At 43.2% G+C, this 26,716-nt stretch overlaps 1 non-coding gene across 1 annotated transcript; it reads left to right on the top strand.

Moving 5' to 3' along the window:
• Positions 1–3,424: 3,424 nt before the first annotated feature.
• LOC134381414 (U6atac minor spliceosomal RNA) lies at positions 3,425–3,554 on the top strand. Its single transcript, XR_010024002.1, has one exon. It is a non-coding gene; the product is annotated as a U6atac minor spliceosomal RNA (small nuclear RNA).
• Positions 3,555–26,716: the final 23,162 nt, after the last annotated feature.

The raw sequence follows: 26,716 nt of genomic DNA, 5'->3' as shown, positions 1-26,716 counted from the left end.
AGAAAGGCTACAACTAAAAAGATGGACAACACCAAACGTTGGTGATGCTATGGAAAACTGGAACTCTCAAACACTAGTGGAAGTAACATAAAGTGGTACAGTCACTGCAAAAACCAGTTTACAAGATTCTTATAAAGTTAAACACATGCTTCCATACAATGCAGCAATCCCACTGCTCACACACAGAGACATTCGTTCCTAGCAGCTTTATTCGGAATAGTGAAAATGGTAAATAACCAAATAACCCAAATGTCCATCAGCTGGTGAATGGATAAACGAATTGTGCTATGTCCACACAATGGAACACTACTCAGCCAGAAACAGAACAAACTTCTGGTACACATATGAATAAATATCAAAAGCTTTATGGTAAGTGAAAAGAAGCCAGACACAAAAGATCACATACTTTATAACTCTTATTTATATAAAATTCTGAAAGAAAGAAAGAGAGAAAGGGAGGGAAAGAAAGAAGGAAAGAAAGAAAGAAAAAAGAAAAGAAAAAGAAAAAAAGAAAAACCACAAGGACACAAGGGAGATCAGTAGTTTCCAGGTGCCAGAGACAAGGAAATGGGTGGAAATCAAAGGGATCCAAGCAAATTGTTCTGCATCCTGATAATAGGTTACATGGATAAATATATTTATCAAAACTAATAGGACTATACGTGGAAATCAATGCATTTCGCTGCATGTAAATAATGCCTCAATAAAGCTGATTACAAGAAAGAAAGAAAAAAAAAAGGCTTGTGTATCTGCTCAGGAGATGGACTTTACCCAGAAGGCACAGGAAGTCAGGGGTAAGCAACGTAAGCAGTGGAGTGACCAATGAGATCTGTGCTCTAGACAGCTGCTCTAACAGCAGCAGCGAGGGCGATTATGAAAACGCTGCCACTGCCCCTCACTGGGATGCCATCTGACCTCCAAGGGCACAGGGGGAGAACTGGCATGTATGGCTTCCCCAAAACTAAATGGTGCTCTCCCCCACCCAGCTTCCTTCCAGGGAATGTACCTGAGCTCATGACCAAGATGTATGCCAGGCCCCAAGCATCTGGGGTGCTGATACTAACGTTGTGGGGACATGTTCATTTACCTTTATGGCCCTCACTTGATGCCAGGCACTCCAGGCCCATGCACAAGCACAGAAGCCTGAAGGCATGGTCTGTTTGGAAAGCAGTTGTCAAAGCCAGTAGACTGGGGGGGGGGGGCATGGTTTGGTAGGCCTTGTGGCCAGTGTCTCCTCCTCTATCTCCTCCTCGGAATCTCCAAGAAGCACAGAGTAGGTCCAGCTACATACTGATCAATGTTTTCAGCCATGGGGATACTATGTTCCAGAAACTATCTCCAAGCTTTGGTGTAGGATACAACTGAAACACACGGGCACGTGCCCTTACCTGGGAAAGGGAAAATACCAGCACATCCCTTGCTCCTGTTTTCTTGGGTAATTCCTACTAATTAAATACTCAGTAGAAATGTCAGCTAGATCTTTTTCATGATGATAATCGCATTGTTTGATGAAAATCTAGTGGGTATTTAGGGTGATTACAATATACACTCCTCTTTCTGCTGGTGGGAGTCAAGGCATACAGGGGGTGGGACACAAACCTCCACCAGCTGTGATGGCAGAGGTGGTACCAGTGGGCATAGCACTGCAGAGTGCAATGCTTTGGGTGGAGCAGGTACACAATACGTCCTGGCTCTTTTGCACCCAGTTGAGTAAATCTGCTTTCCCTTAATGCAAATACATGGGCATCTGAGGGGCACTGAGAATTTGTGATTTTAAAATTCAGCAAGAACACACTAAGATTTCTGCATTCATTGGTCATCACAGTTTTGTAAATAAATGGGCTTCCCAGAATTTGCAACCAAACCTAGCGGGCTTTTTAGAATATTGTAGCCAAACTGAATACATTTTGCAGAATTTATAGCATTAGTTACAGGCAGGGACTTTGCTCTAGGAGTATTGTAATAAAGAATAGTACTTAATGCCCTCATCTCTGGAATATTTATTTGAGAAGATTGAGCTATCTACAGTCCTTGACGGCTCTACCTGTCTTCCTGGGCTCATTGTCTCAATGGCTTTTGCCCATCTGAATGGCCCTGGCCTTCTTAATGCCAGTTATGGTTTGCATATTTCTATTTCATTCTCCAGGAAGCAATTTGCATAAGATTTTAAAGTATGAAATATCACTCCATGCATAGAGGATTGAAATGAGTTGATTTTCTAGTAGCAAACTTAATGAACATCTTAAAAACACCAAGGCACAGACCTATCATTGTTCATCTCACAAGACATATTTGAATTTGTCTTTCCTGCCCAACCCCTGTAAAGAAACTTCAATATGGTGGCAGAATATTGCCTGCTTTGATCTCAGTAGCTTCGTTCATTCATTCATTCACTCACTCACTAGACATCTGGGAGGACTATAGTAGTTAAGGTAACTGTATTAGTCTGTTTTCTGTGACTTATAACAGAATGTCTGAAACTAGATAATTTGTAAGAAAATGAAATTTATTTCTCACAGTTTTGAAGGCTGCTAAGCCCACAGCCCAGGAAGCACATCTGGTGAGGGCCGCTTTCTGGGTGGGAACTCTTTACAAGGTCCTGTGGTGATCAGGGTGTCACATGGCAAGAATCAAAAGAGCAAGGGAAAGCTAAGCTTCTCACTCACTCTCCTTATAAAGCCATCAGAACCATGCCCATTAAACCATCGACCCATTACTCCATGAATGGAGTGAGCCCCACTGTTCAAATACCATAATCGGATCTCCCACCCTCTTATCACTATTACAATGGAGATCAAGTTTCCAAGAGATGAAAATTTGGGGGACACATTTGACCCATAGCAGTAACCTAGGCTCCAGTAACAAATAGGTCCAAAATGTATGATGGCTCAAGCACCCCAGAACTTAGTTCTCACTCCAGTAGCAGTCCCAGGTAAGTGTTACTAGCTGCAAGGGGGTTTTCCCCCGACTGATGGTTAGGGGCCCAGGCTGCTTTCATGTGTGGCTCCCTCATCTTCTAGGGACTCTCTCCTAGTTGTTTGCATCAGCTGGTAGAAGGGGAAGGGAGCATGGTGGAGGCACACCCACTTCATAAAGGCCTTGGCCCAGAGATGCCACTCACCACTCCTGCTCACGTTGTCTTGCAGAGGACAAGTCACATGAGGACTTTGCATCTCACTGCAAAGGGGGCCAGGAAGTGTAGCTATGTTTGGGCAGCTGCCTCCTAGCTGCAGGTACGTTCTGTGGGAGAGGAGATTGGGTTGTGGTAGGCAGCTAACCATCTCTGTCACAGGGCCGACTGCTTTATTGACTTACGCAGCTTTATTCAAAAATGGATTGCAGGGGCCTGAATGCTACCGTGAGCCTGGTGCTGTGTTAGCTGCTGGAAAGCATTGCTGTAATGGGATCACGATGCCCAGCACTGGGGTTGTATGAAGGAGAGAAGGTGGGCAGTCCCCTTAATTAGGAAGGAATGGTCTCTGGGGCCTATATGACACATATGTCATAAGGCATGGCTCCTACCTCGTGGCCTCTAAACAGAGTCTAAGTGTTAACAGTGTTAACTGAGTGTTAACTATGTCTAGATAGTAAGTCATGGATCATGTGCCTTTCCTAAGACACCTTATGTTTTCCAAATTATAATGGTTATAATCAAAGAAAAAATCTCTGTTTTGGGGGGGGACAGGGGGTTGGTGTTTTTTTGTTTGTTTGTTTGTTTTAAAGCAAAAGCATTACTAAAAAATGAAACTAGCATCTAACTTACAAAAGAAGTTTAGGAAATGGAACTATCCACTTCACTGTGCATCTAGACAATGTAGTTCTGGAAAATCACTCCTTGGGCATCTATGACGGTACCACACAGCAGCACCTATGATGCTGGTGGTTGCCTCACAGATCTCAGGCAACTCGCCCATGTGCTGTTTCAGCCTGAGAGCCTTCTGCTGGCATGCTGCCCCTCATACGCTGCAAGTCTGATAACTTACATGGTACTTAACGTGAGTAATGGGCAGAGGGTGTCAGATCAGACAGACGGAAAGATCCAAGAAACAGAAAGCAGAATCTCTGCAAACTGAGTATCAGGGCAAACCAGAAAGAAGGTGGGTTTGAGGGCACATCAGGGTGGTGATTGAGAGATAGGTCAATGCTGGACAACAGCCCCCACCTAAGCACAGAGAACCCAAAGGCCACTACAGAGTTGAAGGTCAAAGCCACGTGGGCAGTCAGGGCAACAGTACATCCCAGATACAGGAGGACCTTGACTGGGCAAATCCTGTTTCAGGAATGAAACCCTTCCTACTCTTCCTGCTGTTGGAAGATGAAATGTTTGCTACAGCAACCTGATGTAGGAGGCAGATCCTGACATCCAACCAATCATTTAGATGGATTCATTCATTCAACAAACACTTAGCACCTACCATGCGATGGAGACAATGCTGGGTGCTGCAGATACAGAACAGGACGGCCAAGTTCCTGTCTTCATGTAACTTGAATTATTGGAATTCGTATGATACCTTGGAAAAAGTAGTTCATTGTTTGCAAAAAGCTGGAGCATATTTAAATTGTCTATTTAGCAACTGAGGTTACCATTATTTGTACAGTAATCTGAGTTGTACCATATTTTACAGATGAAAAATGACTCAATCAATGGGAGGTCCTGTTGTGACACTGGATAAGCAACATGAGTGTTGCTGGTTGAACTTTCCTTTCCAGTCCCCCTTCTCTGCAGTTCTGCATTTCTGTCTGCACATGAGCTGGAATTCCCTGGAGTTAACTTGTCAATGCAAGTTAACACAGCACAAGATAACAACACAACTGTAAGAAATCTCTCCAGATCCTGATATATCTTCAGCTCTTGTTATTCTGCTCCACCACAATGGCTGTCTATCAGGGGTGGTGGTGGTCTGAGACTGATCTTAGAAATAGATGAGAATCAATATCATCATCAGTGTGTCTAGATAAATCCAGAAGTTTTAGAGAGGTGAACCTTTAATCACCGAGTTCCAGGTGTTTTTATAGATGGATAAAACACTCCTTCTGTGCATTCTCTAACGTACCACATATCCTCTCCTTCATGGCACCAACCATGGTTGCAATTTTAATTTTAGGTGTATGGTGATTTTATTAATGCCTCTCCCACACACTAGACTGTAAGCACCATGAGGGTAGGCACCATGTCTGTTCTGCCTCACAATTTCATTCCCTGAACCTAATACAGTGTCTGAACGTAGTAAGTACATTATAAAACCTTGTGAAAGTATGAAGTGGCAGAGCAAGGAGGAACAGGAAATTCTGGAGAAAGGAGTAAGATCCTTCACAGCAGTGGAGGTATCCCATCTGTAGCAGTTCGGACTATGTTAACTTAGCTAACCTGGAGACTGCTTCCTAGAGTTGCCTTTCTCAGCATGGTCCCAGGTGAGATTTGGTCAGGAGAAATTTACACTGATTTAGAAGGAAGAAGTGAAGCGGCTGCCATGACACTGTGAAGGTCAATGAAGCACAGGCCTGTGATCTGCGGCTCACCTTGACCATGCGAGCCACAGCCTGGCCTCCAGTTCCTTTCGCTCCCACTGGATCTCCTTCCTCAAGTTCTCTGAGTCCTCGACTAGGTGTGCATGCAGCTCCAAGACAGAGGGTGCCAGCTCCTTCTGCAGGTCTCCCGTGACTCAAGGTTGGTTAGTGAGAAAAAATGCAGGTTCCAGATTGTCCCTGTGGCTTCCAGTTTGTTCTCACTCTTCCCCCACTGGGTCCAGATTTTCTCCCCAACTGCTGACCCTGCCAGCCTACAGGGACTCTGGGATCGCCCCAGGCTCAGAGGCAGCAGCAGGGTACAATTATCTAATCCCTATAATGAATCCCTTATTCCACATCTTTCCTGGTGTGCTCCTTCCCTGAAAGCTCCCTCGTAGATTATCAGAGCATTCAAGTCTCTTCCTCTTGGGGGACAGTTGCTGTTATGAATTAAGAACTTCCATTATTGATATTATAGTCTTTAATACCATTAGCTGCTAATTATGATGTGCCAAGCCTCATGGTGGTCACTTAACATGCATTATTTTTATTCCTCACCTCATTTCTGAAGGTATGCATTATAATCCCTGTATTAAAGGAAAATCTGAAGCTCAGAAAGGCTGAGAAATTTACCATAAATCATACAACAGAAACAAGAATTTCTGCCTCTAATATCTATATCCTTTTTATTATGTTGCTTTCTTTTTTATTGGTAAGGTTTTAAGTTGGATTTTTGTCCCACTTAATGTTTCTGTACCATGAACCATGGTAACTCAATGTTTCATTTGAGCAAGAAAAACAAAATTTAGGGCTGTGTTTCGTAAATATGGCTCAGGGATACTAGATGTCTTTCATCAGCCACAGAAGGATCAATATCCTTTTGGTGTATGATTTCTAAGTGTGAGATGTCATGAATTGACAACTCCATGAAGCAGATTTTCTGGAAGTGAATTCAATGAACTTGCAAGGACTGTGGACATCCAACGCCATCAGAGCAACCGCTCCACTGCAATCTCTGTGAAAACAGCACCTAACACAGTAGCTGTCAAACAGTAAGGGCCCAGTAAATGTTTGTTGTTGTATGAACGGCCATGAATGAGTTCATGTATTCCACTCCGCCTCTCCTTTTATGAGGATACTGCTTTCCTTAGCTCATCACTGCTCTATCAACCTCTCAGAATATTTCAACATATTTTTACTCAGTCAATTCGTACTTCCCCCTTACACTGATCAAACAGTGATATACTTAGCAGCCAGGGCCAGATTCGGGGAGTCTTTATGACAAAGAAAGGAGTTGGGTCTGCCCTATCTGACTCATAAGGTGTCTCCCAAAAGCAAAACCCTACATTCCATGAAATGATGTAATCAGGGTAGATTTTCAAGTGTACTTTACTTCCCATAAAAAACTCCCATGACAAGCACTACTTTTCATAGGTGGAAATCTACACAGCTTAAAAATACCCTCAGAACTGAAGGGAAAGTACAGTCATTGCCACATGATTTTTTGAGATCTCATGGTCCCAGCCATCTTCCGGTCTCATGATGGGCCCAGGAATGAATGCTGTATGTCAGAAAGCCACCTGTTTCCAAAGTGGCTCATGATTTCTCTGACAGGCTCTGTCATCTGGCCATCAGTGTCAGGTTTGTTAGGGAAGTTAAACTGTGACTTTCCATGCTTCCTTGGCATTTGGAATTTGACAGTGCATTTGCTAATTTATTTACCATATAAAATATTTACCTGGTCTTTATGAACCGTAGACTTTATTTCACGCTGGCCGGTTTTAGGGATGAATAAACTGAAAGTAATTTCTGGTGGAGCCTTTCCTCCTGCCAAGGTCTTTGTGGGGAAAATAGGATAATTTAGTCAGGATCCCTGGCTTAGGTCCGGGTGGGGGTCGAACAGCACATTTCTTTGTAAACAAATTGTGTGTGGGTGGAGTTAGTGCACATGTGTGCCAATGTATCTTCCTAGTTAATACTACTGTGTGTTCTTCAGTTTGTGAAGCAGGAGCTGGCTGGCAGAGCTCGCATCTAAAAATAGAGCATGTTTACTCTGCTGGCAGCTGTTCAGTTTTTCTTTGGACTTTGCCAGTAGCAGTAGTCGGAGTTTCTCTTTGTACTGCTTAGCTCCTAGATGTGTGTGTGCTGAAGACTATTCTTTCTTAAATCAAGTCTCCAAGGACCTTTTTGCTGGTTACCTAGCTCGTAGACCTGCATGTGAAGGGTTTGTGAATGGGCTTGAGGGGTCTGTGAGCTCCAGACCCAGCCCTGGCTCTACCGTCTTGCTATTTGCAGAGAACTCAACACTTCCTGAAACTATTCGCCCCTTTTCACCTCTGTGATTGATTGAAAGCAATAAGTGGTGTTTCTACATTTAGCAAATATTTATTAGAAAGGTACCAGGTGAAAAGCACCGAAGACGACACAAAAGAAGTGTGAAGGAGAGGCTCTGCCCCCATTGTCAAAAGGAAAGAGTAGGGAGAGACATGCAGGGAAAGGTGTCAGTGGTTGTGCTTAGCAGGCAAGAAGGGAGAGAGCAGCGTGGCCTGAGTGATCAGGGAGGACTTCTTGGAGGAGGGGGTCAGAGTTACCTGAGCCTCTGGGAAGCTGCAAGGTATTATAGACTAGTCAGAACCGATAACTAGAGGCCTAGAACAATAAATGTACTACAATTTTAAATTAAGGAGTAATGGCTTTGTAAATAAACAGGTAACAACAGAGTATCAATAATACTATCTATAAAATAGATCAGCAGCCACAATGAAACTGATAATAAAATCCATACAGTGGCTTCAGGTCACACCTTTCATCATTTCCCCAGATTTGACCCTCTTATCTTTATTCCATACTTAGTATTATTTCAAAGGAGAACTTGTCAGGGACCTAAAGTGATTCCAGGCCCAAATTTGGAGTTAGGCCAACAGAGGCCAACCCTAGCTCCACTGTTACCAGTTTGGGAGAGAGAAACCACTCAGCTTCCTGATGTTTAAAATGAGGATGACAATACCTACCTGGACAGATTGTTCAGAAGATTAAATAAAATTATGTGTGAAGAGTCCTTAGCACAGAGCTTGGCATGTGGTACAACCCATTACTGCATGGTTTGATTCCTCTGGTTGAGCAAGCACAGAGTGACAGGCAGATGTCTCTACCAGGGCTCATGTGACAGGCACATAATAAATATTTGCTGAATGAATGACTAAGTTAATTAAACAAAGGCCCTTTCACTTCATTTAAGAGCTACTATCTATTAAATCAACATGGCATTCATTTTATAGCCCAGTGACACTTGTGCTTTATTATTTTGGAGCAAATCTGTGACATAAAATGTTCTTATCTACTTGATCTCAAAGGTGAATGAACAGTTCTGATCTTTTACAAAAATTGCAAAGAACTACTAATGAGGTCTTCTATTAAGTGTGAGAAGCTAAAATGTAATCAAGAGAATGCAAGAACTATTTTAATACAATAAATAGTGGCTGCTAAATTCAAACTTGAAGAGTTATGAGTTACCTCCATTTTTGCTACAATAGGGTTTTTTTCTGGGTCTTTACAACAAGCAACTCTCTCCCACCCCCACCTCCACCCTTCAGGTTGGAAAGCGACCAGGCGAATCTTTAAAAATGTAAACAATAAGTTTGTTTAAAGTGCATCTGCTTTCTTAGAAAGGAATATCCACAATCCAGCAGGGAACACAGTTTCCTAACTCCTCTTTCTCAAAAACAGGCTTTGTACACTGGTTTTATACATGAATGTCGATATTTTAAAGAGAAATTTCAAGCCCTGGGCACACAATCTGCTTGTTGGCATATTTCAGAAAGAAACGTATCTGGAAAGATGTCAAAATTGGAGAAGGAAGGCCAAAGGATAGATTATATAGTGCAACGTATCAGAATATGCCAGAGAGAGAGAGAACACGTTGGCAGGAAACCTGACTCAGGACTGATTTCTTGGTATTCTGGACACCACATGGATCAAATTAACTTCGTGGTTCAAAGATATCCTGTTTTCTGAAGCTACTGTGCTTTGAAAAACTTTGTAGCATCTGTTGGAAGCAAAATATAACCTGTAGCAATTCACATATTTTTGGAAGCTTGCCTCTAAAGTCACCAGGAAGCTGCTCAGATGTTCTACGAGTACATAACCCATTTTTGGTAGCAGAGCTTTGGTAAAAGTTGATGGCTCCCGGTCACTTTTCTGAGAAGGAAGAATGACAAGGCCAACACTAACGTGGCCATAGACAATGGAGCTGTAATTGCTGGGCCCCTCACAAAGAGCAGGCACTGCTCTGTCAACATTTTATTGTCTTCATTTCTTTTTATATTTTTATTTTTCCACTGCATATTTGCAGCAAAGAAACTTTCAAAATAGCCAAGGACACACATGTCTGACTCACCTACGGTACCAGCTCCAGCTCCAGCCCAGCTGCTTGTGTTGCTCTTGGGCTTCTGGAAAACCAAGAACAATCCAGGTCTTGACTCTTTACAGAACAGGGATATGTGTGTATGTATGTGTGGCAGGGAGTGGGAACTTGACAGGTGAGAGTGGCACTTTCTAATCATGCCACTTTTTAAAATTATTGGGTGTGTTCCTGGGCCTTGGTAGCTACTCGTGGGCAGCTTAAAACAAAAACAAAAGCAAAAAACCTTTGTGAATGAGTTTTAAAAGATTCAGAGTGTGTGCATGTGTGTGTATGTGTGTGCACTAGAATGCACCAGTTTAGGGTATATGATCAGAGATCATACCTTAAATTAGGAAAAAATAACTGATGTAAATGCTATTTCCACCTCAGAAAACTTTTATAATTAGAGTAGAACAATCATGTGCAGTCCTCAGAGGCTGTCTGGCAGACGACCTCTCGAGATCACAGTAAACATTTTCTTTTCCATTTTGGAGAAGTACAGGAAGAGGAAGGAGAAGACTAAATTTGCATTAATGAGATGTATCCTTTTAGGCTACTCATATTGACCTGAATGAAATATTATTTCTGTTCTTTTATTTAACATGTTTTTACAACTAAGAACATAAAAATCAAAGATGCCCATACCAGATTCTGTCAAAATAAATGTAAGTTATTTTTAAAGGAAGATAAAGGCTACATAAGCTTACTTTAGTTACATGATTCTATTTAAGAATCTGACTTCAGTGATAGAAAATAGAAATATGTTCCCTGCTCCAACCAACCTTGAACTGAGATAGTTTACCCCCCAATTAATGTCATAATTATCAACTTTCAATTAGCTTTGATAAATAATACTATATAATCTAATTACCAGAGTTATCCGGCAATACTGTGTAATTGATCATTTAAATTGTGAAACTATTTTTTAAATGTAGTTTACAAAAAATTGCAAGGGCAACCACAGACTGGAACTAAAAACGCTTTCTATCAGACATGAGAGACAAGGATTATTATGTATAAAATATAAAGAGATCATTCAAAATCATGAGAAAAACAGTCAGTAGATAAATGGGAAAAGTATATTAACCATGATTCAGCCTTAAGGGAAAAGAGAAATTAGCAAACATCTAACAAATATATCTATCTTCATTTGTAAGCAAAGAGATATGCATTCACAACAACTCCAAAATGCAATTTTATACCTGACCAGTTAGCTTTTTTTTGAAGTAATAACAACATCCAATGTGATGTTGTTATTACTTCAAAGGTAAGACTGGTTTTCTTCTTCCCTGCTAGAAGAATTATATACACTAGTGCAATTCCTGCAGAAAGCAATATGGCAGGACATAGACTAGACGTACTTTGAAAAGAAAAAAAAAAACTGAATCACTTTCTTTATCAATCATTTACATCTACTTAATTCAAAATATTTCTACCTTGAGACCCTCAACTTCTATCAAACTAACACTTTAGAGGTTGACTCATTCTAGCATAGACACGTAGTAGACTATTCAGAAGAAGCAAAGAGGATCTCTTGGAGTTATTTTGACCAGATATGAAGTCATAGAACATTTTTTGGTGTAATATAACTCTGTAGTCTAACTGGCTTTTTAAAAAAGAAGTTCTACTAACAACCAAAAGCACTAAAACAAGATTACAAATACACACACTTTTGAGGAAATAAATATTCAGAGAATACCACTTATTAACCAGTCCCCTTGTATTTCAATTTCTTCACATGTAAAAAGAAGCTGATCATATCCATAACTCGGGGTTATCTGGGAAATAAATAAGAAAACATATGCAAAGCACCAAGCTCAGTGCCTAGCACTCAAAAAATGATTTTTCCTTTTCTTTTGCAATCCCATCTGCACATTGTCTGAGAAAGGATAATATGCCCTGTCTAACACGTTAGATAGGATAAGAATAAATGAAATTATATACACAAAAAGAGCTTTGAAAAATAAAGAAATACACTAAAAACACAGAATATTATTACTAAAAAATGTTTGGAAGACTAAGGGAAATACTCACACATATGTGCCTAAAAATGCTTTGAACTATCACAAGGTTTTTCATAATTGCTTAAAACATGATGATAGCTTGAAAGTCAAACCGTTCCCTATGAAAATCTTCAAATTGCTATTAATAAAACACTATTTATGTATTAATCTAGTCACTCATTCTCATTCTTTTTCTTATTTCCGATGCTTTATTTTACTTTTGGTTTGATTTGTTCACATCTACTTTCTCTTGTTTATTATATGAATTTCAGTTAGCTTTATCCATGCTCATTTCCTCAGATTTGGGAGAAAAATAAGTGAGAAAGCAGTGCCATGACAAGCCATATTGAAGCTTGAGGCAAAAGGAAATATCAGTAATAAACTTATTTAAAATTTTGACTATTTCTCAATCATGGATTTTTTGGTGTTAATTTTGTTTTTTAAAAAATATTGCATTAGAATATTTATCTTGATTACTGAGGTTATTTGGCACACCCTTAAATTTTGTGACCAAAGCAGACAACTTGTTCACTTACCCTAGTGAGATACCACTAGGAAAGTGACTGTCCCACTTTCTGTCTTGTCAAAGACAGAAAGAAAGGAAAAAGAGAAAACCTCTGCCTGAAATTCCTTCAACACACACACATCCCCTTTCTGGAGAAACTACTCTGACAACCTGGATTCAGTCTCTTGCCCAGCCTAGGTTGTGATGTTTTTAACAAGGGAGGTGCCCTTTCATTCCACAATTAGAGATAAGGCCCAAAGTGCAAAGAGGAAACATCTAAAATGAGAGCCATGAATGAATATGCTTTATAGGCTGTAAATACTTAATTTGTGTAAAATTGACCTAAGACAGTTCGGGTGTCAGATGACTCGCAGCAGGTATTTTCTGCTTGTGGGTCGGCCCTGCCGGATTCTGCCTGTGGCACTGCTGCTTGGGAGCTGTGTGGGACATAGGTTACAAGAGAAACTAATGGCAACAAATCATCCCATTTTCAATACTTGCCCCTTTCCTCCAGGCACAACCACAGGAATCTCAGCTATAATATGCATGGAAAGGAGAGGAGAAGAAAATAACTTGAAATGTGTTCTTGTTAAGGTAGTAAAGACCTGTGTTCCAAATGAAGCCACTTGGCATTAATGATCACAGCTTTGGTGAAACCAGCTTCACCTATTTGACTGATGGCTTGTGCTAATTCACAGGTGAACAAAATTTAGTCAAAGCCTGACTCTGCTACTTACCAGCACTGTTCCAGATCATTTCCATGCCTCAGTTCTCACCTGTAAGATGGGTACAGTCATAGTACTTACCCTGTGGGGTTGCCATGAAGACGAAATGAGGCAATACATGGGAACCGCTCAGCACAGCACCTCATACATTGTACATGCTCATAGATGTCAGCTACTATTACCAATCAGACGCAGTGCTTTGGCGAACGGCAGTTGAGCAGTAATTTTAATACACTTATAAGTAGTTTACAAAAATCTTCAAATCCCCAAATGCTTATTAGGCCCAGTCTTACTCTTTAAAGAATGCCATCTTCTCCCTTCTGATACACCTACCTACTTCTCTTCAATACATCCCATGACGCCAGTATGAGGACATGAGCAACTCTAGCAAATATGAAAGAGTATATTCAATTCTCTTACATCCCAGTCTCATTTTCTCAAGCCCTAACCAGGGGTGAGGTGTAGATTAGTGTTGGTTCTCATGACCATGAATGGCAGGTGTGTCTGGGTGTCCACGCTCTATAAAATCCAGTAGGTATTACAGGTCTGAGATTGTTGAATGTCTAGGGCTCATAAACGTCACACCCCACAACTTCTGAGAGAAAACAAAACTGTCCCAGCCCATGGCCTGCATTGCTAATCAAGGCCAGTTGTCTGGGCCTGTGTCCAGTCAGTCAGGTGAGGTGGAGGGGAGGGGGGGAAGAGGGGAAACAGGGGACGCATCACTACCACAGGGGAGGCGGTGGGGGGATTCCCCATCCTGCAGCTGTCTTTGTAAAAAGAGGCTTCCTGCTTATGTGTGAAACATCCTCCGGCTGGAAGTCTTTGTCCTGGGGAAAGATCTGGCTCCCACTTGTGTCTTTAGCTATGTTCCTTGGACTGCACCGGTTTCTTGTTCAGTTCCCTCTAGTTCCCCTGCTGCTGAGTGCTGTGTTGTGCACATCTCCAGCCCAACAGAGTGGAGATGCAATGTGAATTCCAGGGCACAGCCATCACTCTCAAACCTGACTATAATTCACAGTGTCTCCTGCTGACTTCACAGTGACTGGTATGGTAGCAAGAGCCCAAGGACAGATGCACAAGACCCTCATTCTCTCCATGAGGCCTATGCCTGATCACCTTTCTAGGCATCAGATTCTATACCGTAATGCAGATAATAAGGAGCTGTCATAAGGAACTAGCAAGAATTTTGCCAGATCTAAAGTCCTATAACAATGGAAAGTGTTATGTTGCGATTCCTGTAGCGGCTCCAGTGGTCATGGGAAGATCACTCAACAGAGTTCTTGTTTGGTCCAGTTCTCCAGGGCACCTTGAGGCCAGACTCAGCCAGCTGGTGACAGACACAGAAGCTTTCTGGGCTCTGTTTTAGTATTGCATCATTTGGGGAGGGGTGGGGTGAGGCTGAGCTAGCAGGATTCAAAAACAGCTTTCAGACTTTTACTGCCAGGGAAGACTAGGAGTTGTGAACAGGGTTTCAGAGACAAGCTGGTACGTGACTTTGATCTTTATCAAGATACAAAGTTTAATACAAAATACCAAAAGGGTAGATCTGCAAGTGTGGTATGTGTGGGTGAGAGTAAGAGAGGGGAGAGAGAGAGAGAGAGAGATCTCAAATTGTCAATAGCAGAGAACAATTTCTAAACGCCTATCTCAGCCTTGTGCAATCCTTCTTGGTTGAGATGAAAGAGGTTCTGAGACAATCCGAGGAATACTCCCAGTATTCCTAGTAGATTTCCAAATGCCTTTCTGTGTTCTTAAGGGATAGGAGGTCTTTGTGGCTGCCCAGCTCCCGCCACTGCCTGCCTCCTCCCACCACTGCAGAAAGAAAAGTGAGACTTCCCTCCAGGCAGACTCTAGGACTGGTTCTAAAGGAGGCAGCCCAAGCTAAATGTCCCTTTAGAGAAGGCCAACCCCACACTGTCTTCATGTAGCTCTGGGTCCTTTAACATTTACTGATCACTTGCTGGGTGCAGGGATAAGAAATGAAACCCATGCCTGCCCAAATGCCCACCACGGCCATCCCCCTTTGTCTGGCTGCTCAACCCCCATCTCCTCCCAGGCCTCTGACACATGCCCATTGGCCTACCTACTTCCTCACCCAGGTGACCTGCATGCAGGATGGTGGGAACAGAGACAGAAAGATGCAAAACCAGAGTGGTTTCATGGTGGTTACACTGACCTCCTGCTTGACCACCAAAATGGGTCCCCCCAGCTGTGGGCCTCAGTTAACTGTTTGCTGCCAGAGCCTCAAGCCTATGTTAATTATACAAAAAACTTTGACTTGGTCAGCGAAAAAGCTGATCTTGCCCTAGGAGTGACCTGCAGTCTTGAAGTGTCCGAGGTGGATTTCTTTTCTGTCATTTCAGTGGACGCTGAGCATTCTTGAAACACAGTGACCACCGTGGTCCGATCCTCTGGAGGCAGATTTTCAGGCCTGGGCACCCGCCAGAGTCTGCTGGAGCCGGGGGCTTTGCAATGCCCCGGGAGGAGGATGCTGACATCACAGGTTGCTGAGCACATGGTTTCTTTTAATTGGGCCTCCTGATGAGTCCGCTTTTTAAGCTGAAGTATAATGGGTGCTAATTTAACTGGTGCGGGGCTAAATCCTTACTTAACATTTTGAACTTCTCTCTTGGTGCAATTTAAATAGAAATGTACCCAGTAAGTGGACAGTTACATTTTTAAATGACTGAAACAACCCGTAGGGATTAGACAGCACCTTTCTGTCTTGAGCAGCTGTTTGCGGGTACACAACGCTTCGAATTGAAATAAGTAGGCAGGAAATAATTCCACAGTTCTTCTTAGCCTTAGAACTCTGAGCGACCAGGCATGCGCGCAGAAAGCCGGTCCTTCTGTGGCGCCGGCAGGCATGTCCTCCGAAAGGTGGACTGTCCCAAGTTGAGTGCAGCTGGGCTCCCGCGCGCCTGGGTTCTGCAGGGCCTCCTCCCCCCTTCGCTGCCACCCGCGCCTGGGGAGCCAGGAGGGGCCTCTGTGGGCGCCGATTGCCCCCGGGATCCGCAGCGAGTCACGGGCGGGAGTAGACCCGCAGGCAGGAGTCCGCACCGGGGACCTTTGCAGGCCACTCCAGCGCCTGCCCGTACGGCGGGGCAAGGCCTGCCAATGTCCCCAGCGTCGTGCCGAGACCCTTGCTCTCAGCTTTGGCGACGCGTCGCGAGAGAGGGATGTGGCGGGCAGGAAATTGCAGCAGTCCACTACCCCCGTCCCTACCCACGACCCTGGGGACAGTGCGCTGAATCCCTGAGCAGCTTGCACTCAGCCTTTCAGGGGCACGGGGAGCCCCTCTCGGGGAGGGAGCAAGCTGGAAGGAGTGGGGACGGGCCGGGGCTGCGGACGGGAGCGACCCCGGCCGCGGGGGAGCCGCTAGGGCTGCTCTCTCCGGAGCAGCGACGCCGAGGACCTTCCGGCAGCCCGCAGGCCTCGTCCAGGGCCGGGGCCAGTGCAGGTGCCTTCGGGTCACACCCGCGGCGAGTCCCACCCTCTCCAGGGGCCGCCCCTATTTGCAAACGCCTCAGGCTATTGCTTTCGCCACGTGGGGTCCGGGGGGAGAGACAGAGGCGGGGTGCGCTGGCTGCGGGGACGCGGGCGACCGAATGCAAGGCGGAGGGGCGTCCGCTCACTCAGGGTGACTGAACCCGCGGAGACGCGCGGCATATGGTTTCCAGGCTCGGCGGCACAACACAAAGAGCGACTTTGAGCCGAGGGAGCCTTCTGACCCCCAAACCAAACGACCCCGACTTCGGGGGGCCTGAGTGGCAGGAGGCTGGATTTGGGGCTGGGTTACAATTCAAGGGCGATAATTAAGCCCGCAGCCGCGCAGCTTATTAATATTTATAGCCCAGAGCGCCAGGGCTTTCGCTCGCCGGAGGCGGGTTCGCAGGCCCAGGCTCCGGCCGCTGTGGCGGGGACAGGGGCTCCGCCATGCCGCGGGAGGACGACGCTTGACGGGAAGAACGCGGAGCGTCCGCCTCCTGCTCGTCCGCATCGCGCGGCGGGTCGGCCCGGGCCGCGGGCGTTTCGGAAGCCCCGTCACCGTCTATCAATCCCCCCAGCACCGCCTTCCTGCCCTGTTTCTGGCTCCCGGGACAGACGCGGGTGAAGAAAAAGGCCCAATAACTAGGACTCGGGTATTTGTCTTTTTTCCCCCCACCCCCCTAAGAGCATGCGGGGCAAGGGACAGAGATGACAGGCGGCCCTGGCTTCGGGGCGGTTCACAGCGGCGCCCCTGGCCTCCGACTTTCTCCGCCGACGTCTGCGGGGCGCCGCGCTGCGGTTCCTCCCCCGGGCGGGGTCCCAGGGCATCGGCGAAGCCCGGGGCGCGCCGGAGGGAGGGAAGCAGGGTCTGCGCGCGCCGGTCCCCACCGGCCTCCCCCGCGGCGTGGCGCCGGACTCGGGCTTCCAAGCAGTGGGCTCCCGGCCCGCGGCCCGCAGTCGGCGCCAGAAAACGCGTGTAACGCGTTTGTGATTTGCTCTCGATGCCGTTCGCGCCTTTCTGCATTGCCCGCAAGGCTGGTGGGGGCGGGGAGGAAGCGCGGTGGGGGCGGGGCGGGGCCCGCGGCCCGCTGTGCATCGAGTCTTCGGTGACAGACGCGGGTTCCACCCGGGCGCCGCCGCCGTTCCCATGGCAACGCGGCGCCGCGCGGCAGCCCGGGAGTTGCGGGAGGCTGGGCTGTGGATGGAGACGGTCGCCGTGGCCGCCTCGGCAGCCCGTCTCTTTCTGCTGCTGGTCTCCCTCATCTTCATCTCGGTCTACGTCGGCTCCCGGCCTCTCCATCAGCCTCTGGCCGAGAAATGCTAACTGAAAAAAAAGAGGGATTTGTCGTCGCCAGGGGAGCTCCCGAGGGAGCCGCGAGCCACAAAGGCAGGTTCCTGCTACATCCAGTGGGCACCACGGCTGCCCCTGCCTCTGGCATCCAGGCCCAGATGTGGAGACACCAGACATCGCTTCATAGTTGTGCCCGGCTCGTCCAGGCCGCTCCGAGGGCTGGTTAGCAGCGACACCAATAAATGAGAGGAAGCCTCCCTGTGTGTGAAAACGGGATCAACGGGGTTTAGTTATAATGATCATGGGTTATAGCATAACAGAGACGTAGATGGCATCGTAAGCGAGTTTTCTTTACACATCCCTTTCTCTGCACACTCACACCTGAAAAGACAACGTTTGGGCTGGCACAAAATGGATTTTTCGTTTATGAAGAATGTGTGTAACTCATGGTGGTGGAGTTATGCAGGACGGAATGGTGGCATTAGATAATTTACAACGAGGATTATACTTATGCCGAAAATAGAAACTATACTGTTTAGTCTACTGTCATGTGCATGTGTACAATACAATAACGTTAGCCCAGCTAAAAAATAACGTAGTAATACTGACAATCTAAACTGTTTTATTATGGGAAGGTAAATCTGATAGGAGGGTAATCTATTCAGTGCCAATGCTCAGTAGATAAAAAACACTTGCCATTATGGCTAATTTACACTTATTGCTTTACATACTCATAGATAATATACACTGATATTTTAATGTTCCTTTTCTTGACCTTCTTGCAGTGTCTTGGGTAACTGACACATTATTCATTTTCCCTCTTATTTTGCTTGTTTCTGGTTTTTTTAAAATACGCTTTTAAAAATGTTTAGAATAGTTTCAGACATAGAGAAGTTGCAAAGAGTTCTCCTATACTCCACCCCGAGGTTCTCCTATTAGCATCAGTGGGGTACATTTGTCACAACTAATGAACCAATATTAATACATTAACTAAACTTCATACTTCATTTGGATTTTATTAATTTTTCACTTTCCTTTTTCTGTTCTTGGGTTCCATCCAGGAGATAACATTACATTTTGTCCTCATGTCTCCTTAGGCAGCTTTTCAGACTTTCCTTGTTATGACCTTGAGAGTTTTGAGGATATTTTATTTTGAGGTATAATTTGCATATAATGAAATACAAAGGTCTCAAGTTATAGTTGTAGGAATTTTGACCACTGCATACACTTGGTATATTCACTTTTGCATAGAAAATATCCAATCTGATATTTAAAATATTGTCACACAAATGTGGGCAGATGTATTTGTATAGTTTCTCTCACATATATACACATTTTACTAAAAATTTTCCCGCGACCTTTCAATTTCAACTTAATATTTAAAATTTTACAATTCCATAGATTGTTAAAGAGCTATTAACCTAATGTTTGCTTAATGAGTTGTGGATCATTTACTTTCAATAATCTTTTGGATACAATTTAAGATACCTACTGTTCTCTGGAACATTTTCTTCTCTGTAGAGAGCATATTTAGGCACACTCCTTAAGAAACCAGACAAACTGGGGAATGAGTCAGTCTGGGAAGATTCATGGCATAACTTGGCAATTTTTAAAACAGTTTGTTTTTTAGTTCTTAATATTGAAGCAATAATTAATACATATATTTATGTACAGCTCTGGGGGAATTGTTTTTACATACCAGATTAGTGATTCTCCTCATTGTAAAAATGTGTTCTACATTTCTTTAAATCCTTGAGAACTTGACATGTGGTAAAACCCCCAAACATGTATTTTTAAGTGAGGTTAACAAACTTGGAACTGGTGCAATGAGGAAAATGGAAGCAAATGTCTTAACACCATTGTGAACACTGATTCTATTACCTAGAACTTGAGGCAGACACATTTTAACAGGTGATTAAAGCACTAAATTAGTAGATTCTAATTTCTTCTTCATTTCTGTGGTGTTTCATGCTAGCTGAGTGGATCACATTTTTCATGTTTGGTAGTACAGAGTAGTATACATCAGAAAGGGGAAAATTTAAGGCTGTATTTCTCACCATTCAGGCACAACTACTTTTAAGAAACTCACAAACTTGCCCAGTGGGTGTGGAGACCTTCTGGCCACGTTTAGTTGCAGCCGATCAAGTCAGAGGACACTTCTGTTGGTAATTTCAGGAGCTGCCTTTTAGAAGTTTTTGGCTAACAGCTTTTAGAGTCAGGCTATATTCATGCCAAAATAATTCTGGCTCACATGATAACTTTCCCAATCCACAAGTAAAAACCAAGCCAATTAGGGTAAAAGACTGTTCAGAAGGTGTGGATAGCAGCAACCACATGGTTTTCATTCTTTTGCCATGACAAAAGAAGAATTAAAAAATCTTTGTAATTTAACAGTAAATATATTTTCCATTCATTCTAAAAATATCTCAATTTCTATTTAAATCAAGTAATATGAGCAAATATCTTCTAGAATAATAATTTTGGGAGGAGATAAAAATAAATTTTTTGAGGAGTAATGCTTGTAAATGAAGTCTATCTTTAATTATAGCTAAGAAAAGGCATAATGTTTAACTTAGTATGTGTGATTTTTTAAATTATTTGCCTGAATTTGAGTGAGCTAACTGTGACTGTCAGAAGGGATGGTTTTTCTCTGCACGCTTACAAATCATATTTTAGCAGCTGTCACTCACTGGCTGAGAGTTCAGCTGAGTAGAACACGACATGGATTTAGTCACATGTGCACTGATTCAAGCAGCAGTAATTAACGAATGTGGGCTCTGAAATTAGATAGCCAGGTCCATTTCTGGTGCCACAATTGGCTTGTGGGTGACTTTAAGCATGTCATTTAACTCGTGTCACTTAACTCCTCCTGGGCCCCAATGCCCTCCGCTGTAAAATGGAGATAATACTAACTTTATAAAATCGTGTAAGGACACAACACATAGGCACTCAGTAAATGTAATTACTTTTGTCTTAATTGTTTATTGTTTTAAAATACCTACTACAGCCAGGTAGCATATTATATGCTGGGTTTTCAGTAATACAGAAAATCAGGTGTTTTACTGCATAAGGCCTAAAAAGTAAATCCCTAGGTTTACCTTGTCCATTTTAATTTAACAAGCTCATTTCTGGCCTATAATACTTATAACATTGTGCTAAATGCTGTTGATTTTGCCCTGTTCTCATTCATTATTGCAAAAGGCACACAAAGGAAAAGTAAATGGAACTCCTGGAGAAAGAGTGCATACTCAGATCCTGACAAGTTTACCCCAGGAACACAGAACACGGGACCAACTGCAAATTATCCTCCATTTACTCACCAGACAATGAGTACTGACCATGTGTCAGGCACTGTTCAAAGCTGGCCATTCATAGATAAAACTCAGTTCAAGAAGTTTCCAGTGCACTAGGGGAAGATACAAAAGTAAATAATATATACTTAGCATATACAGGACAAGATGCGGTGGGCACATATAGGTCATCTAACCCAGACTGAGGGGTGCAGGTGGGCAAGAAGAGCCTCCCAAAGAAGATACCTAATGTGGGTGTTGAGGAAAACCTGTGACATTGATCCAGGCAAGAAATAAGCAGAGCCTGAGCTGAGAATGAGCTGTGGATGGAGAGAAGGGGTTAGGTTCCAGAGGCAGAAGAGGTCAATCCTGGCCACCCATTTGATGTAGGGAATAAGGGAGAGGAGAGAGTGAAGGAAGGGCCCAAGTTTCTGTTTGGGGGACGAGATGGATGGTAGAGCTCTTGACTGAGGGAGAATCCTGAAGAAAGAGCAGGTTTAGGGGGAGGAAGATGTGTTTTTTTGATCTCAGAGACAAGCATTTAAGGTGTCCAAGCAACATGCCAGTGGAGATGTCCAGTCCATAGAGGGATGCAAAGTTCTAAAGATGGGAAGGTAAATGGGAGGGGAGGTAACATTTATGTACAGGGCTGCTAAGAGCCCACCCCTGTGGCCACATGAAGGAGGGGTAAAGCAGACATGCTAATGGGTGTCCACTGTGGCCCTAGGCAATTACCAGCTCTAGACGGTATGATAAATACTTAATCCAGAGGAGAGAGCCAGAAATTTTGTGTGAACCCAACCTATCTCCTGGGAAATATCCCTGCATTCTTGGAAGACATAATAGTAGGAAAATTGGAGTTGACTTGGACACATGATTAAAGCCTGCTACAAGGTTTTCTAGGGTATCCTATATGATCGTTTTCATCACCTTAATGCTTTTAGGTCAGGATAATTTCCCGTAAAAAATAAACTCATGGTTTTAGTCAGTGCGAAAACTCAGAGGGAAAATAGCATTCACTCTGTAGAAAGTCACTTTAGAGCCAAATGTGACACATATTTCAATCCTAAAATAAAGGATGTACAGAATTACGGTTCCCTCATTTAGCTTAAAATGCTTAACCACTATAAAATTTCTCAAGGAGTTCTAAGGCTTGTGAAATGTATTATTATAAGTACATTTTATATTATATATAAATTATATAAATAATTTATATATAATATATATAATATAATATAAATAATAAAAAATATATTATATAAAATTATATATATATGTAATTATATATAATTAATATAAATTATATTAAATTAAATTAAATATAAATATTATATATAAATACATTATAAATACCCCATAGCTTAGACAAGGCAGTGTGGCTGGAAGAGGAGAGAGTGGGCAGAAGAGTGAGATGGGGGACATGAACCCTGCTGGGCTTTAACATTTGTCAGCTGTATGGCCTTGGGCAAGTTCATATGTCCAAGGCTCAGTTTTCACTTCTAGAAATAGAACACAATGGTAGTACTTATCTTACTTGTTCTGAAGATTAAGTAATTACTATGCTCTGAATGTTTGTGTACCCCCAAAATTCATATGTTAAAACTTAATCCCCAATGCAGTAGTATTAAGAGGTGGGTGGAGCCTTTGGGAAGTGATTAGATCATGAGGGCAGAACCCTCATGAATGGGATTGGTGCCTTTATAAAAGAGGTCAGAGGCTTGTTTGTCTCCTCAACCATGTGAGGACACAGGGAGAAGGTGCTGCCATCTATGAAGCATAAATGAACCCTCACCAGACACTGAATCAGCTGGTGACTCGACCTTGAACTTCCCAGCCTCTAAAACTGTGAGCAGTAAATTTCTGTTGTTTATAAATTACCCGGTCTGAGGTATTTTGCTATAGCAGCCTGAAGACTAAGACAGTAATCCGTGTAATATCTTTAGCACAGTACCTGCAATGAAGTATCAATAAGTTTATCTATTATTGATAACCCACTTAACTGACTTATTCATGTTGAGTTGTTATCTCTTATTTACTTCTCAAAGTGTGTTCTTCCAACAAGATTTGCTATTGTCCATAGAATTATGCCTGCATTTAAAACGAATGATACCAGAAGGAATGGCCTTACCTATTTCTTTCTTTCTTTTTTTGTCTTTTTCGTGACCGGTACTCAGCCAGTGAGTGCACCGGCCATTCCTATATAGGATCCGAACTCGTGGTGGAAGCATCGCTGCGCTCCCAGCACCGCACTCTCCCGAGTGCGCCACGGGCTCGGCCCGGCCTTACCTATTTCAAGGACCATAATTTTTACGCCAATAAAAACAAATGTAAAGTTTGGGTGTCATTTCCTAGGTAAATATGAGACCTTGCTCTAAGCTTCTCTTGAATTATAATGGCAGCAACAACAAAAAGCTTTTTTCTTCTCAGATGAAGGCAACGCCTTCTGACTTTAGGTTTAGTTGACTCTTGAAAAATTTCTGTCGGCCTCACAAACATTTCTGAAAGAGGCCTGCAGGATGAACTCGCGTGACTGGAAGAGCAAGGCTGGCCTTTGTGTCAGTGACTTGTCCTAGTATCAGGTACTTCCCTTAAGCACGTGTAAATGCTGCTCTTCTGAATGCTTGGGAACTCGCACACTCAAACTCAACTTCAAAAGGAAGCAGTTTTCAATTTTGTATCTAACAAGGATTCACGTCTCATTTAGCAGGAAGTTTGCATCTGGCAATAACGGCATTTGGCAAACACCTACACCTGCTCCAGGCCCAGCACAGAAGAGATCAGGGGACAAATGCCTGTGAGGGGTTATGCCTTGTGGGAGGGCCACCATTCTTGCCTGACTCCCCACTGAGAGTCAGAGGGTAGGAGTGAGCAGGACTGAAGCCATGATGGGACCTAAAACCACATGGGCTGTAGACAAATTTTAAAAGGACACAGTTTTTGTTTTGGCATGCGTTTCTCTGAGTTCCCTCTTTTCCCATGGTTGTTTAATATTTTGAACCTTGGTTATGGGGTGAGATGACATTATTTACATGCACGTAACGTTGTTTTCCAGCCAGCCAGAAGCTGCAAACTTGAAGACCCTAGGAAACCAAGGAAGACATCAATAAAGCTATGCTGATTCTACCGCTCCAGCAGGATTTTGAGATAACAGGAAAGATGAGAGCAGAAGTCAGTCTCGGCGAGTCCTCACAGAACTCCCACAGCTCACGTCCCCCTCCCTTCTGCTTTTCATTTCCCATGTTCCTTCCCTCAGCCCCCTCTTTAAAAACCCCTCAGTAAAATCTGAGTCTTTGAGATGACTTTAGTCTGGCCACTCTCCTTCAGGTTTATCCAAGGATGGGTTAGCCTAATAGCTCTCCTCGGGGCACCAGTATTCCTGAATAAAGGCTGACTTCCATTTCACCAACATTTGACTTTTGCATGGTTTGCTTTTGAAAGGCAGCAGGCAGCCAGACCTGTGTGCCCTGTAACAAGAGCCTTTGCAGCAGGTGCTGGCTCGGGAGAGCACAGGAGTGCAGGGATCCCAGGAGGGATGGCGTGTCTTGTCTTAAGTTCTTGGGCATGGACACATCAGGCAGAGCCTGTGAGAGGGCCACAGACAAGCTTGCCCTCTCACTCACTCCTGAGGCCTTCGCTGTGACATCTGCAGTTCCAAACCTGTCTTGTGCTCTCAGTGTACATATTTTTCAGTTCTTGAGTTAAAATAGAACTCCAGGGTGAATGGCCTCACCTAACCCCACAATGGGGGTGGGGTTAGGAAATGAAGGATCCAAGAACCTGGAATAACACCCATGACTATTTTTGATGCAGAAGTGTAAACATTTATGAAATAAATATTTGTTGAATGCTCCGTCACTGCAAGACATATGTCTGTATTTCCTAACACAGTGATGTATCTTTCACAAAAACCCTGTGAGGAAGACTTCTATATTATACTATTTTGGGCAGGATAAAGCAAACATCACCAACTTAAGCAATTTATAAATGGTGGCAAGGAGGTCGGTCAGCTGAACCAAAATTTCAGATTCCTTCCTTATGAGCTGTACCAATACACTCATCTTTCGATATCAAAAATAACATTTTTAGAATCTTTGTGACAAAAATACAGAAAACAGGTGATGGGTAACTTATATGTATTAAATGTTAAATGTCTCCTATATTTTTACATTAAGGAAAAAGGGCAGAGCAAATTACCAGAGTCTTGATTTTTTTACATAGCGCTTGCCTAGAATTATTTGTACTTCTCTGGAAACATGGTTTGAACTATATAGGCTACATATTTACATTTTTAAATAAATCACTTTCCATATAATCTTAGCACAAATAGTGTGAGATAATTTCAGTATTTCCTGTCACGTGGAATAAAATACAGAACGAAGTACAAGTTCATCAAAGGAAAAGGGTCAAGTCAATGTACAAGTTTAATTTTGTTATTTGCCTATTATGTACAGTAATTATATTTTCTAAACAAAAACCTGGCATATGATCTGGTAAATATATGTGGGAAAATAGGGCAAATATTTAAAATCAGAATAGTTGCACAAAATTTGGATGATCTTCTCACTGTACTATTAAGTGTGAGGAAAGTATTTTAGAATGACTTGGAAATACTCGAACACTGTATTAATATTGACATTTAAGTTCTTGTCCTGTATATTTGCCTATATCTTACAAGCCTAAAATTACTTCTAGTAATGAAAATTCAACTTAAGAGTCTTAACTATTAAAATATAGGGCTGGCCGGTTAGCTTAGTTGGTTAGAGCATGGTGCTGATAACACCATGGTCCAGGGTTTGATCCCTGTACTGGCCATCTCCCCCTACACACACACACAAGTAAAATATTAAATATTAAACTTTGGATAATATAGCACTAACTTTTTCCTAGATAAACTCCAAAGACTGTCTATAACATCACTAGAAATTAGCACATTGAAAAATGGCAGTGTGGCGGACATACTGGAATCAGAGACACCTTTTCTCTTAATTTGAAAACGTGTATTTTCCCTGAATTATGCAGTTGCCTTTATCTGTTCTGTATTTTAGCCACTGCCAGATAAAGTCATTATTTATTTGATTTGAAAGGAAAATAAAAAGAACTCAGAGAATCGTATCTGGAAAAATTTATTTACCAGGTCTTTTCTACATGCCAGTTTCAGTGCCGAGATACAGAAAAGAACAAATAGCCACACCAACAAATGGCAAGTTGACTCCTGGCCTCAAGGAGCCTCTAAGGAGACAGACCAGTAAGCAGACAATGGCGATACTACATGGCAAGGTTGTGATGGGGATAGCTAGCTACTTGCCCTTGTCACAGAGCCAGTAAATGGTTGAGAGACTCAGCAGCCTGGCGTATGCCTCACAGAATTGCCTCGCAGAGATCAGACCTTCCAAAAGTTTCCACTGAAGGATACTGCTCAGGGTTCAATAGGATATGTGTAACAGTTGAAGACAGGCTTTGTGGGCATAAGGTAGGTTTTGAGGGTAAGTCTTGAGGATAA

This window comes from Cynocephalus volans, chromosome 6 (assembly GCF_027409185.1).
Source record: "Cynocephalus volans isolate mCynVol1 chromosome 6, mCynVol1.pri, whole genome shotgun sequence".
Lineage (NCBI taxonomy): Eukaryota > Metazoa > Chordata > Mammalia > Dermoptera > Cynocephalidae > Cynocephalus > Cynocephalus volans.
This window is presented reverse-complemented; position numbering and strand designations above follow the sequence as displayed.